The 13,814-nt window shown below is 48.1% G+C and overlaps 1 protein-coding gene across 3 annotated transcripts in view; it reads right to left on the bottom strand.

Annotated features, from left to right (window-relative positions):
* Positions 1-8,832, bottom strand: part of Chd7 (chromodomain helicase DNA binding protein 7) — a 182,693-nt gene extending 173,861 nt beyond the window's left edge. For 2 of the 3 annotated variants that reach the window (XM_052176045.1, XM_052176047.1), the window contains exon 1: positions 8,528-8,832. The gene's annotated coding sequence lies outside the window, so the exon portion shown is untranslated. Of the gene's footprint in view, positions 1-7,869; positions 8,168-8,527 lie in introns of those variants that run through there. The other variant, XM_052176046.1, reaches the window with a different exon arrangement.
* Positions 8,833-13,814: the final 4,982 nt, after the last annotated feature.

The raw sequence follows: 13,814 nt of genomic DNA, 5'->3' as shown, positions 1-13,814 counted from the left end.
GTGAAGCTGCTCTGAGCCTCACACATTAGCTAAAAGGCTATGCAAGCAGCTTCTAGAATCTAGCCAATCAGGATTCAAGCTCCTCCACCAAGGACTGAAATGGGATGATGGCTTTAGGGACCTTAAACCCTTAAGCCTCAGTCTCCTCAGCTGCAAGATGGGGGTGATTCTACCTGAAGTTGTTCTTGATGTGTAATTAAAAGACCCATTAAAGCACTCAGTACAGGCTATGCTGTAACTCAGTGGTACAGTCTATGTCTACTATGTAAAGTCCTGGGCTCAATGCCTGACTCCCACAGGTTGTTCTCTGACATCTACAAACACGCACACATGCTGTAGCACAAATATGTGTGTACACACACAATTGTTATTATGATTATTGTTATCTTTTAAGATATCTTGTTCTAGCTGGGCCGTGGTGGCGCATGCCTGTAATCCCAGCACTCTGGGCAGCATAGCGGCAGGCAGATTTCTGAGTTTGAGGCCAGCCTGGTCTACAGAGTGAGTTCCAGGACAGCCAGGGCTACACAGAGAAACCCTGTCTTGAGAAAAAAAAAAAACAAACAAATCCAAAAAACCAAAAAAACAAACAAACAAAAAAGATATCTTGTTCTTTGCTTTTCTTCAATGCAACCCACAATTTAAGCAAGACTTTGAAACTTTCAGAGGGCTGGCATGATTTTCCTAACATGTTCAAACACAAACAAGGTCAAGTACATAGAATATATAAACTACCACAATGGAGGCTTTTAAGTTCTCTCTAAAAATCAATGGTTAACAGTGCCCAAAGCCCCACCCATACATAAAGGAACTGCCAGGCCCACACACTATAAAATGCACCTGATATTGAGGCATAGTGTTGTTGTAGAGCTGTGCTAAAACTATTACTCACCTAGAGAACACTAGCAAGCACTGAGTTGTAAGCTAAATGCATGCTTATTATTCCGGAAGAGACATCTCACTGTTTACCTGCTCATGTTAAACACACTTAATGCTTTTTAGGTGTTTAAATGGTATGTCCACCTATAATTGTCTTAAATATCAACAAAACAGATTTCTACCATGCCCCAGTCTCTCAGAAAAATGAACAGGAGACATTGTACACTCCTTAAAAGGTGACAGTAGTCCCCAAATCTGCTGCAGACCTGGGGGGCGGGGGATCAGTTAGCAAGGTATCGACAGCCCAGATCCACTGCTGGTCTGTTCTAAGATGACATTCCCAAGAAGAGGCTGCACACCAGTGCTTACACAGGTCTGACTCCTCGCTGTTCCCCTCACAAAGGCTGGGCGGAAGCACACGCCATCTACAGTCCTCAGTAGCAAGAGTTCTGTGCCTGACCCTGTATGGATAAAATAAATGCATGGTGTAAAATTCACACCCACCATATGACCTCTGCTGCCTCCTTAGTCACTGCTGAAGCCAAGAGAAGAGGCAGCTCCCAGGACAGTCGCTTCACAAGCCCACGAAAGCCCAGACTGCAGGAGCCTGCAAGCACCTTTCCATCACCCGGGACCTCCTGTGGAAACGACCTCTCCAACCTCAGAAACACGCCACTGACAAACCAAACAAAGGGAAGCATCTTAAAGGAATTCTCAAAAGGTTGTAAGTAGGAGGTCTGGGGAGATGGCTCAGAGGTTAGGAGCACTGACTACTCTTCCAGAGGGCCTGGGTTCAATTCCCAGCCCACAGCTGGCAGCTCGCAATTGTCTGTAACTCCAGAACCCAACACCCTCACACAGACACACATGCAGGTAAAACATCAAGGCATATAAAATATAAATACAAATTTTAAAAAGAATAAAAAACTGGAAACTAAGAGGTTAAAGAAATAGTACCAGAAAAACACTCCCATCAAAGATCTGGCAAGGGTCATCTGAAATGTTGGTCAGAGCACGGAGGTGTCATATTTTACACAAGACCTTCAAAAAGAATAACTGCAAGGGAAGACATCTGCAGATAAATATATATATATATATATATATATATATATATATATATATAGCCATCCAACCAAAAATAAGTAGCAACACAAAGTTTGTCTTAATACACAGGCTTTTCATAATTTGTTAGCTCATATATTTTTAAAATCCACTATTCAAAAGCTTTTCTAGGTATGTCCATCAACACCTCTGCTACCAGCAACCACAGTATATAATCTACTTTCTACAAGGAAACAAAGTATCTTTGAAGATAATTTGCATATTAAACTGGTTTGTACATACTCTACTAAACACCAGGTAAGTATCAGGCCAAGGCTGTTATTTTTTTCCCCAGTTACTTGAATAATATATTCATTTCTACAACACCCACGTAGGAAGCAACTGTCTCAACACAATTAACTCCCTCCAAGTGAGACGCACAGGCCTAAAAGTGCACGGCACCCACCAGCCATCTCCTGGAAGCCCAAGGACCTCGCTCGAATACGTAACAAGCAACTAGAGAGAGCTTCCAGGAGAGAAGACACAGAAGGGCAAACGTGGCCAAGTCTGGCTACTGCAGGGTTCGTGCTTAGCCTCTGATGAGCAAACTCCTACAGTGCTACAGGTTAGACTAGAAACAGAAAAATGCTACACACTGGGCCAGCTGTAACAGTCCCATTACCCTGAGCAATCAATCCCCAGTGGGACTGAGGGTGAGTAGTAGATTATGCTTGAGAAGTCTGGAATACCACTGACAATGGAAAGAAGGCCTCAACAACAGTGACCCAACCCAGTCAGGTCAGTGAGCCTAGTCACACGCTCGAAGAACCCATGGACTTCTTCCTCACATGCCATCTTTGTCAGGTGCCTGCTGCCTCCATGAACAGTCTCACCAGCCAGCCGAGCAGGCAATGTGCTGGAAACCCGCATCCCCAGAGACCTCCCTTCCAGGACATGCCCATCTACCTTCAGGTCTGATTGACTGAAACCCTCCGTGTTTGTCACATCTCCCCATTGCTCACCATCCCCAAGCTAGTCCACAAGCAACGAAAGCAGACAAGATACTGCACACATCCTTCTCTTCTTCCGCCTACCCACCCACTCGTTCCATCCAGCGCCGAGAATGCTCTACAATCAATGCTCGGTGCTGCCGCTTCCTTCAAATCCCCCCAGTCCCGCATCATGCCAATGCTGCTTGAGCTGCTTGCCTGCTGCGAAGGTCTCACCTCGAAGCTCCATGCTGACCTACAAATGCAACCTTCTCCAGGTCAGGGGTCACTCTTGCCTTCTGCTTCCTCTCGTTTTCCTCTGTACCAAGATATGGATGGCAATGCTAAAGCCACTTCTCAATGGCGAAGCCCACACAACAGTGGAATCTGAGTGATAAACCTCTGTCTTCCCAGGGTTCCATGCTGTCTTCTGAATGTCTACCAAATTGTCTCAAGTCTCCACCGTGTCCCTAGACTGTACTACTGCACCTTTCGGGTAGTAGCTACCTTAGAACAGCTAAATCAAAAACACACAGAACAGGAAAACTAACCAGAGTCCACATGCACTTGCTAGGAAAGCCACGCCTGTTGCTTACACAGGAAGCAAGAGGCCCAAATGGCCACTATGTAGGTATCTACCCAATTCCACATTAACAGCCACCAACACACCTGACAACCAATTGAACTTTACCCACAGAAGTATAAACATACTCCATTAAACCTGCATAATGTTTAAATGGATGCTTTTCATTTCAAAGTAAAAACAAAACAGGCACCTCCACCAAAATAATAAATGACTATTTCTGAGAGAGCATTTGTGTTGTTGGTGATGGCCTGTCAATGCGTACAGCATCGAGTCGGGGTGAGGAACTCATGATTCTACACTGAAAACAGTAATCAGATGTTGGAATAATTATCCCTGCTTTTCTCAAAATAGATAATCATGGGGGAGGGGGATTCTAACAGGGTAGAGGAAGCTATCACTGATTTAAGAGAGCCCCTAGGAGCCCTAACTCATACACTTCAGAACCTAAGGATAGAAGGTACTCTGAAGTCACTCCATGAACAAGAGGCCAGCTTACCTGGCACTAACTGGGTCATCCAGCAGATGAGCCCACATCTCTCCCACACCACCCTAGGCACCAGACAGACAGGAGGGCCTGGGGAGAATACTGCAGGAACTGGGCAGCCAGCTGGAGGCAGCTCATATAATTCATCTCTTGGCGCTACATTTTTCAATCTGTGACTCAAGAAAGTTCAGCACGCTCTCTAAGGCTCTCACACTCTAAATATCTGAAGGCTCGTGACTATAAAATTAAATCCTACACGACAGTATCTCTGTGATTCCCGCTTCCTATTACAACACAGCTGACTTCACTTACATTTTTTAATATATTGATAAAAGACCCAGACAATCAGTGGGTTTTAATTACCACGTCTGCTCGACTCCCACCAATAATCCATTCTGAACCTGAGCCATAACTGTAACCTAAGTAATGCCCAGACTGAAGGAAGCTGTTACATCTTTGCAGTTTGTAGAAAAGAAAGAAAAATGTGATCCCATTTTTTTTTTTTTGAATTTTAAACACCACCAGTTGTCTTTGGTTGTCAAAGATTTTTAGAAGACAGAACAGTTTTCTCAAGAAAGAGAACTATATCTTATCTTCCAATTTCACGATTCTAACAGCTTTAGAAACCAGTGAAGAAACACACTACGAAAGTTCTACTTTCTAAAAGGCATAAAAGAGTACGTCCTCTCAACGACACCAACGTCTAAGATAGCCCAGAGCCTGAGGACCAGCAAGTCCCTCCGTCACGGCAGCGCCTCTCAAATGCTCCTCAAGATGCTGTCACGTGTGTTCAGCCCACGCTGTGCGTCTGCATGTCTTTCATGCAGAAACCACCCGAATTCTAGGATTAATCACTTTCTGAAGAAGGACACCTAAGATCCACTCCCTCTAGCTACTTTACCCAGCCCTGACTGAGCCAACCTTTTCACTCTTGTGATACCTTATTTATAGGAGTTGTTTACAAGATGGCCAGGGTGTCTGCCATGAAAACCAAGCAGATAAGGAAAAAGAACTACTACCTCAGTGATTCACCCTGGATCAAGACAAGCAGAAAGCAGTTTCCTTGCTGCTAGAGGAATAAACTCCCAGAGGAAAGACCCTGTCTCTTACACAGAGTTCCACAGAGGAAGGTTTGCAGAGACAAAAAGAAAGGGAACGAAATGAAAGCTAACCGAACGGCAAGCCAACTTGATCACACACAGCAAATAATACTTTAATTCCCGGTTTGGAAGAACTGTCCCAAACCTGGCTCCCACGTTACACTAGGGCCCCAGAGCAGAAGCACAGACAAGTATACCCCTGTTCCCTGATGGAAAACTAAGTATTTACGTAGCCCCTGACTTTGCATCGGTGTACAGGAAAGGCTACAATGTTTCCTTGATGTTTAAAATCATAAAGGAACTTACTATGGTTCTAACCTCCCAGTAAAAGCAAGGCTAACAGAGAACACTCCTTATGGAAAAAGTATTGGCAATATTCCATAAGTCAAACTGATTAAAAACTAGACTAAGCCTAGATGAATCCACAAAAGTGTTGTTTTAACACCAGGTTCCCGACTGAATTAATAATGGCATCTATACTTTCAACTGGGGGGGGGGGGGCGTGTAACTAGTTTACTTTTCCCCTTGAAAGAAAAAAGTTGAGATTTAACTATCTATATTAAACTAGCATACCACTCTACTATTTCACATTCTGTCTCCTGTGCTAAAGACACAGAAAAGGGAATCAGTTTTAAAATAATACCACTGACTAAGCCAGTATAAACTAGAGCATAGAATTCATGTAAGTTACTAGCTAACTTTTTTTTCATCTAGAAACTCTTGAATTTTGAAAGCATAAACATACGATAAAAATTCATAAATTTCACATTTACCAACCAACCTGCCCAGATTTTTTGAGGGGCTGGGGTGGGGGGCAAGATACCCCAAAAATATATAATCAAAACACACACTCCCAGGAAACAACCTCAAATCTGGAATGTCATATTGAGGAAATTCACCTGTTACAAGCCTGTCAATAATCCATTATATACCTTAACCAGCAGATTACCAGAAACAGGGAAGGGAGATGCTATAGTCACCCAGTGGACAAAAAGAAAAAAAAATCTTTTTTCATTTTAAATAGCTCCTTAAATTTGCTGCCCAAGCCCTTTTCCATTTCAAATTTTTACTTTTACTGTTTTTTTGTTTTCTTGCAGTTTTTCAGGGAAAATAAACTTTTCATAAGGAAACTGGAAGACTTAAAATGTCTCCTACTTATCACCTAGAAAGGCAATCCGAGTCCTCCGTGCCCCAAGCATCTAGCTTTCAGCCTCTTTATTATCGTTGTCAATGAATGGGCCCCAGTCAAATGAAAGCTGCCATTTTAGGGGAAAGACTGGAGGGCTTTCTGTTGTGCAACAGCGAGACAAAAACACTGTGCGACAGATGTACTCTGGGGGGCTGGGGAGGATGCAACTTCATAAAACCACTGCTCAAGTTATTTCTCGGACATTACTGTAATCGAAACGTAATTATAACCGGAATAAATCAGGTACGGAGCTTCTGGGTCATCACCACTAAGATTTTTTTGTCATGGTTAGAACAGATCTGCGAGGAAATAAAGAGATGTATTTTTTTCTCCTACTGATTATCACTCGTATGATGAGTATTCCCCCTCTTACAGAAAGAGAATTGAGGAAAAGTAACTGTGAGCCCCTTAGGAAGGTGTCACCCCCTGCAAAGACAGCTTCAATTTAAAATTAAAAAAAAATAAAACCAGAGCTCTCACAAAATTATTTAAAAATATTTAATATATTCAGAGATTCAGCTCAGAGGATAGACACAGTTTAAGTAAGTTATTTAAATCGATTGCTAGATAATATACAAGGGGAAACTAAAAAGTATACTTAGCAAGTGGAAAACTGGATAGTGTATCTAATTCTAGCAATTCAAAGGAAACTCTCCATGTGGGTTGCTACTTTTCTTTTGTCCATTGTCTGTTCAGAAGAGGGAAGAAGAAGAAGAAAAAAAAAAAAAAACTAGTTTAAAACCCAGGCGTGAACAGTCTCTAAAAGTGACCTCCAGGGAGAACCGTGCTGCCCGGCCAGAGCTCTCCCCGGGCCGCCCGCTCAACGGGGGCGCTCACAAAGCGGGCTGCCGGGCCAGAGTTTGGGGTGCGCTCCCACGGCGCAGGGCTCCTCGAGGCAGAGCCATCCGGAGAAAGGCGGCTCGGGAATGATGGCTGCTCGGGGCCAGCGGCTCCTTCCCCGGAGCCTCCTGACCAGTCCCCCGCCAACCGGCCGCCCCCTCCCCATGCCGCTCAACCCGCGCCGCCTCGCCCACCCCGCACCGCGCCCCGCCGCGCCCCGCCCGCGCCCCGCGCCCCCAGCGAGCCCTGTCCCCGGTGCGAAGCAAACAAACAACGCGTTCCCCGCCACCCTCCTTCCTCTCCCGCTGACCGCTCGGCCTCCAGCCACCTCGGCCGCTCGCGCCCGGAGCCGGCTCTCCGCGGGGGCACCGTGTAACCCCGCTGCTCCGGGGCCACCTGGCGACCCCCGCCCCCGCCCGGACCCCCCGACAGGCTGGGGGGAGGGGAGCGGGGACGCGAGTTGGGATCGCGGATTAAAGTCGCTATTATGCCGCCGCCGGCGGCCCGGCCAGCTCGGCAAGGTGGGGTCCCCCGGTCGCCAGCCCGCGCTCGCCCCGGCCCGGCTCCCTTTCTTCTCGTCCTCGCGCACTTGGGAGCTGCCGGGGAGCCCCAGGAACCCCTAGCTGCGGGCTCGGAACTCTGCGGCCGCCGCCGCCACCGGCTGGGCTCGGGACGCCCCCCCGCTCCGCGTGTTCGCGCCACCCCCGCCCCCGCCCCCGCCCCACGCGGCGCCCAGCGCACTTTCCCTGCCCCGGACCCACCTCGCCCGTGGCCGTCCCCGCGCGGGCTGGCGCCGCCGCGCCCGCAGGGACGCACTTTGTTCGCGCCGGTGCGGCCGCCGCTCCCGGCGAGCGCGGCGTGGTCGGGCCGGAGCGGGGGGCGGGGGCGAGGCGGGGGGCGCCGCCGTCCCCGAGCCCCGCGCTCAGCGCCCCGCGCCCGCGCGCCCGCCGCCGCTCGCGCCGGAGTTGGAGCCCAACTTTTTCCTCCTTCCCTTTTCTCTCGAACGCAGCCGGCAACTCGTGCTCGGTGCCGGCGGGAGGAAACGCGCTCGCGCTCCCCAGCGCGCAGACACGCTCCCTCCTGTCCCCGTCCCCCCCGACGCCGGCAGCACAACAAAAAGCCATTTACATGCGAGGAAGTGACCCTCGGCCGCCCCGCGCGCCCCCGCCGCCGCCGGTCCCGCGGACGCAGGCAAAAGTTGGGGCGCCGGGCGGCGCTCGGGCTGCGGGTTCGGGCCCCGCCGGCAGCTACGCGGACGACCAGGCGGGCGGCGCTACGCTCTGCAGACCGCGGCCCCCGCGCACCTCTCCCCGCGCCCCGCACACGCCCAACTCCCCGCTCGCAACTCCGCGCGGCCGCGGCCCGGCACGGTTTCCTGCCGCCGCCCCTCCCGGGGGCGCCGGGGAAGTCTGCGCTCACCGGCTCGCTCGTTCGCTCGGGCTAGTCCTCCGCCGCGCGCCGTGGGGAACAAAACGCAGAGCGGCTCCGGAGTTGACTCGGCGGCCGCGGCCGGGGGCTGATCCACGAACGCGGAGTTGGCCGCGCGCGGACAGGGCTCTGGCGAGTTGCGGGGTCTCCGGGTCCCCGGGCCGCCTCCTCCGCGGCGCTCCTTTGTGTAATTCCACTCGATTCAAGTTTAATCCGATAGTTCCCGAGCACGAGCGCGTCCGCACCACCACGGCTCAACCCCCGCGCCGCCGCCGCCGCCGCCGCCGCCACTGCCGCCGCCGCCGCCGCCGCCGCCGCGGCCCCAGCACGCCAGAGCCTGCGCGCGCCCTGCACGCCGCGCGCACGAGCCTCCGGGGCCGCGCGCACCCGCGGCCCGCTCCCTCCGCGGCGCGCCCGCGCCCGCGCGCCGCCACCTGACGTCAGGCGCGCCTGGCATAATTTATGCAAGAATTCGGCCGGGGTGGCGGAGGCCGCGGAGAGGCCGAGAGAAGGGGGCGGTGCGGCGCGGGCGGCCGCCCCTTCCCGTCCTGCCGGGCGCCGGCGCAGCGGGCGGGTGTCGGTCCCCGGTGCGCGGCCGCCGCAGCCTCTCGGGCCGCCTGCTGCAAGCGCTCCCGCGCGGGTGCAGAGGGTGCCACGTTTCCGCGCAGCACCTTCCCGGAGCCGCGGTGCGCCGCCCTGGGGCAGGAAGCCGAGGCCCGGAGCCCGTAGTGACCCCTGGCCACCGCGAGGGGTGTCCAGCGCCCTGCGGACCGTGGAGGCTGGGGGTGTTTGGGTGTCTCCTCTCTAATTATCCTTCAACTTGAGATGATTTTCCCACACGAAATACCTAGGACGGACGCCTTTCCTTTCAAATAGATCCATTCCTGCCTCACCACTTTGCTTTGGACGACATCCTCGGTGATAGGACAGCGGAGATCTGCCACTAAATCAAAAAGTTTAACTAGATGGCATTGATTTTAGTTGAATTTGTTAGCATGCCAAAAACGAAGGGATAGCGCAGTGGTTATGAAACAAAGAAATAGGAAGTATGCCCAATTTTAAACGTGTCAGAACTGGAGTGTTTTCATCATTCCTTCGCAAATGTGGCACTAAATATCTTCCCAGCTTTGAATAGCCGACCTCTTACCCATTTCTCTTTCCGGTAGGAGATGAATATTAACCTTGAAGACATTTTTTTAATTAATTTCCTTCTTGTGTAATAGATATTTAAACATTTACTAAGCACCTTTTGTGTGCAAAATACGGAGCAAACATCATTTATAAACGGTCAACAATTGTAAACTCTAGCATGGTTTTATTAGGTTAAAGACTGCACTCACAAAGAAGGAAGGAGGTTATACAGCCAGCTATGACAGCTGTTGTAAGTGCTATTGAACTCAAAAAATCGTAAAGAAAATACAAAGCTTACTAATCTCACCCACTAATGGCTGTACTGAGCCTGTTTCATATGGACAAATGATTTGCCAAAACTTATAATGAAACTTAATCAATTAGACATTTATCTCCTAATAGCAATAGTTTTACTCTTTTTTTTTTTAATATTTTACAATTGTTGCTTATTTAAGTGCATTGCTTCTGGCTCTTTTCCACCACAAATTGGATTTAAAAAAAACAAAACATAGGCATCAAATAGTTTACAGATAATAAGAAGAAACATATTAACACCACAGTGAAAAAACTGTGACATTGAAAACTGAACCTTATAAAATCTACTTTTTTTATAGCTCCAGTATCATAAACCAAAAATCACAGTTCTAAAGTAAGCCTTCTTTTAGAATAAGTTTATATCCCTCAAAGAAAAACTATCATAGATACTTTGGGGGGGGGGCGAGAATCTCACTTATTAGATATGCATCTATTTCAAGACAACTTACAAGCTAAATAATATGACCTCTACATTTAATCAAAGTATAACGTTTCAGCTGTGTGATCAATAGCCCCAAGTGACTATGTGGTGGTCCCCTGTTGTGTCCTTGTGTATTTCACTAGAACGTTGGGACACTTCCTTTTGTAATATATGCCAAAGATAAACACAGCCAGTGTGGGACAAGTCAGCCACATATTCCCTCTCTGACTTAATCTCCTCGTTATCCCGGGAGTCCGGGTGAGAAGTCCAGGCTTTCAGAGGTTCTCCTGGTGCAGAACTCTAAGGGCCTTGAAAAACCAAAGACCCTCAGGCGCAGACCCAGGCAGCTTGGGACTTGCTGAGCCTCAGCTCACCACCCCACCCCCACTCCCCCTACCCTCAGCCTGGAACCTTTCTCTCCGTTTGCTTCTTTCTTGTAGTTTTCCCAAAGAGAATCATTTGAATTCACAAGCTTTAGCTTTAAGTATGCAAATACCTTAGGGCCAGATAAGGGTCACTCACAGCCAAATGTAAACTCCTGCTAAGGGTTGCTTTTCTTCCCCAGCACCCAGCTGAAACTAACCCATGGGGAGATTTTTACATTCTTTTCACTTTGGAGTGTAAAGAGGTTCCAGGCTTGGTTCTAGGCGCCTGGGGTAAATCTAACAGGGACCCTTCCTTTGCCGCCTAGTTGATTGGTAGTTGAGATTCAGTTGACAGAAAGAACCATGAGAAGGCTACAGCTTCGAGGAATTAGGGCTTGCTTGTCCAAGCTGCTCCTGCCCCGAGGGCAGCAGAAAGGTGTTAGCGACCTAGGAGGTGGGGCTCTAACCGACGGAGTGGGAACCCAGAGATAGCAGTTAGAAAAAAACAAACACAACCTGACCTGTGGCAAAGGGAAAAAGGGAAAGCCACTTCCAAGAACTCAGCGGGAAAGAAGTCACCCACAGTTACGCTGAACTGCTGCTTAGACAACAGTTTGACTGTACTGGGGGTAAAGGGCTCTAGTGAACTACAATACTTGGGAACAGAGAGTCATTTGCATAAACAAAATAACTGAAAAGCAACCAAACTTCTAGAACATCTACTAAAATTTAAACCCTCTCTCTCTCTCTCTCTCTCTCTCTCTCTCTCTCTCTCTCTGTGTGTGTGTGTGTGTGTGTGTGTGTCTCTCTCTCTCTCTCTCTCTCTCTCTCTCTCTCCAGGATTTCTCTGTGTAGCCCTGGCTGTCATGGAACTCACTCTGTAGACCAGGCTGGCCTCAAACTCAGAAATCCACCTGCCTCTTGCTGGGACTAAAGGCGTGTGCCGCCACCACCCGCCACCACCACCACCCAGCTTCTCAAATATTTTCAAATCTAAAATATTTTATAAAGCACACTCCTTCCAGTTGAGAATTGTTCTACACCCATATTTACCAAATTTGTGTTCCTCTCTTCAATCAAGTCATTTGCGTTAAATTATGATGCCGTACTCCCATTGAAAATATATACAAAAATGGAGACATATGTAAGAATATTGTGTACTGACAAAAACACAAAAACCAAAGCCAAAAGTTTTCTTTCTTTTTTTCAGATTTATTTGTTTTCATGAGCATTGGTGTTTTGCTTGCATGTATGTCTGTGTGAGGGTGTCAGATTCCCTGGGACTCCAGCCATGTGGGTGCTGGGAATTGAACCTGAGTCATCTGGAAGAGCAACCAGTGCTCTTAACTACTGAGTCATCTCTCCAGCCCCCCCCACCTTCCCCCCCCCAAAAAATACTTTTTCTGCCTCATGTAAAAACATATTTTTCCTGTAATTTTTTTCCCATGGAATAACTCAAAAGAAAAGCCAAGAACTCAGTCCATCCTTTTACATTAAAAAATAGCATCAGTTTGGCAGTGTTGGCACACGCCTTTAGTCCCAGCACTTGGGAGGCAGAGGCAGGCAGATTTCTGAGTTTGAGGCCAGCCTGGTCTACAGAGTGAGTTCCAGTATAGCCAGAGCTACACAGAGAAAGCCTGTCTTGAAAAAAAAAAAAAAGTTAGCATCATATGTAATCTAAAATTGCAGGTTCTCACTGGATACTCACTTTTTCTGTCTTAGTTATACTGCTTTGCAGTTAGTGGCAGTCTGTAATATGCCTATTAAAGTGAGTTTGGCTTTGGTTCCTCTGTCTAAAGACTTATTTCTTTGTTAAGTAAGTTCTCCTGTGTTTTTTTTTTTAACATAGCTCATACACAAATAAGAATTGGTTCAATTATTTTTCTGCAAATTATTGTTATTTGTGGCATACCCTTCCAGTGCTTTCTAATTTACCTAAGAGCATGTGGTGCAAAATGTTTAGCAATAAGCCCACAGTATCTTTTAAGTAAGCAGATAGGATGTTGGTTTTTAAATCATTAGATAAAATTCCCATCCCATCTCCATTAGCCCAAATACTGTAAGAGCCCCCGCTGGCGCCTGTCAGAAGTGATAAGGTGGAGGCTCTCTGTGCTGGGGGGGGGGGGGAGTGGAGGGGGAGTGGACATCCAGGATGAGACTCTCTCACAGATAGTAAATTTAGTTCCCCGTGAGCCGTTCTTTCAGACAACATTTGCTGAGTGTTTACAGCACCATGCCCTCTCTTAGTCTTGAGGGTATGGTAAGGTCCCTTTTCTAAAGGAGCACATGGTGTATGGCAGCCTAAGAAAGAGCTGCCTCGGGTCAGGGCTGTTGCTAAAGGCAGAGCAGCAGCCTGCGGCCTGCAGAAGGAAAGCCTAGGCCGGATCCTTGGCACCGCTGGAGAGAAAAATAAAATAAAACAAAATAAAGGTGTGGCTCCTGCTGCCTAAGACAGGACAGTAAGTTTCTTAGGATACAAGACCTTAAACTGTGTTTTGGGTAGTTCCGGGAACTTGTGAGGACAGGGAGGGTCAATTCCATGACACCCTTCCCCACAAGCCTCATGAGTCCAGGCTTCTGAGAAGGAGCCACCTTTTTTTGGTGTTCTATGAAATTCTACCCCAACTCCAAGTTGAGTTATCTGTCCTTCCTTTGACTATCAATGCATATATATACATAATATATATATTGTATATATATTCTAAATTATATGCAATGTATACACAGACTGACTTATAACTCATTCTTGCCCTGTATCCTCATTAGGTTGTGAGCACTGGCTATCCCTTTTATTGGCACCCCAGTTATCATGGGCTTCCCCGAAGTGGTGAGAATACAGAAGGAAACTGAACTAAAGTAGAAAGAGCTAAGAGAGAGCTCCTTAAAGTTATGATCTTTACCATCCTCATATCTTAAGTTTAGGACTTTTTAAAAAAAAATTTATTTTATGTGAGTACACTATCACTGTCTTCAGACACTCCAGAAGAGGACATCAGACCCCGTTACAGATGGTTGTGAGCCACCATGTGGTTGCTGGGAATTGAGC

Source organism: Apodemus sylvaticus, chromosome 3 (genome assembly GCF_947179515.1).
Source record: "Apodemus sylvaticus chromosome 3, mApoSyl1.1, whole genome shotgun sequence".
NCBI classification, from domain to species: Eukaryota; Metazoa; Chordata; class Mammalia; order Rodentia; family Muridae; genus Apodemus; species Apodemus sylvaticus.
Note: the sequence above shows the minus strand (reverse complement) of the source record. Positions and strands in the feature narration are given on the sequence as shown.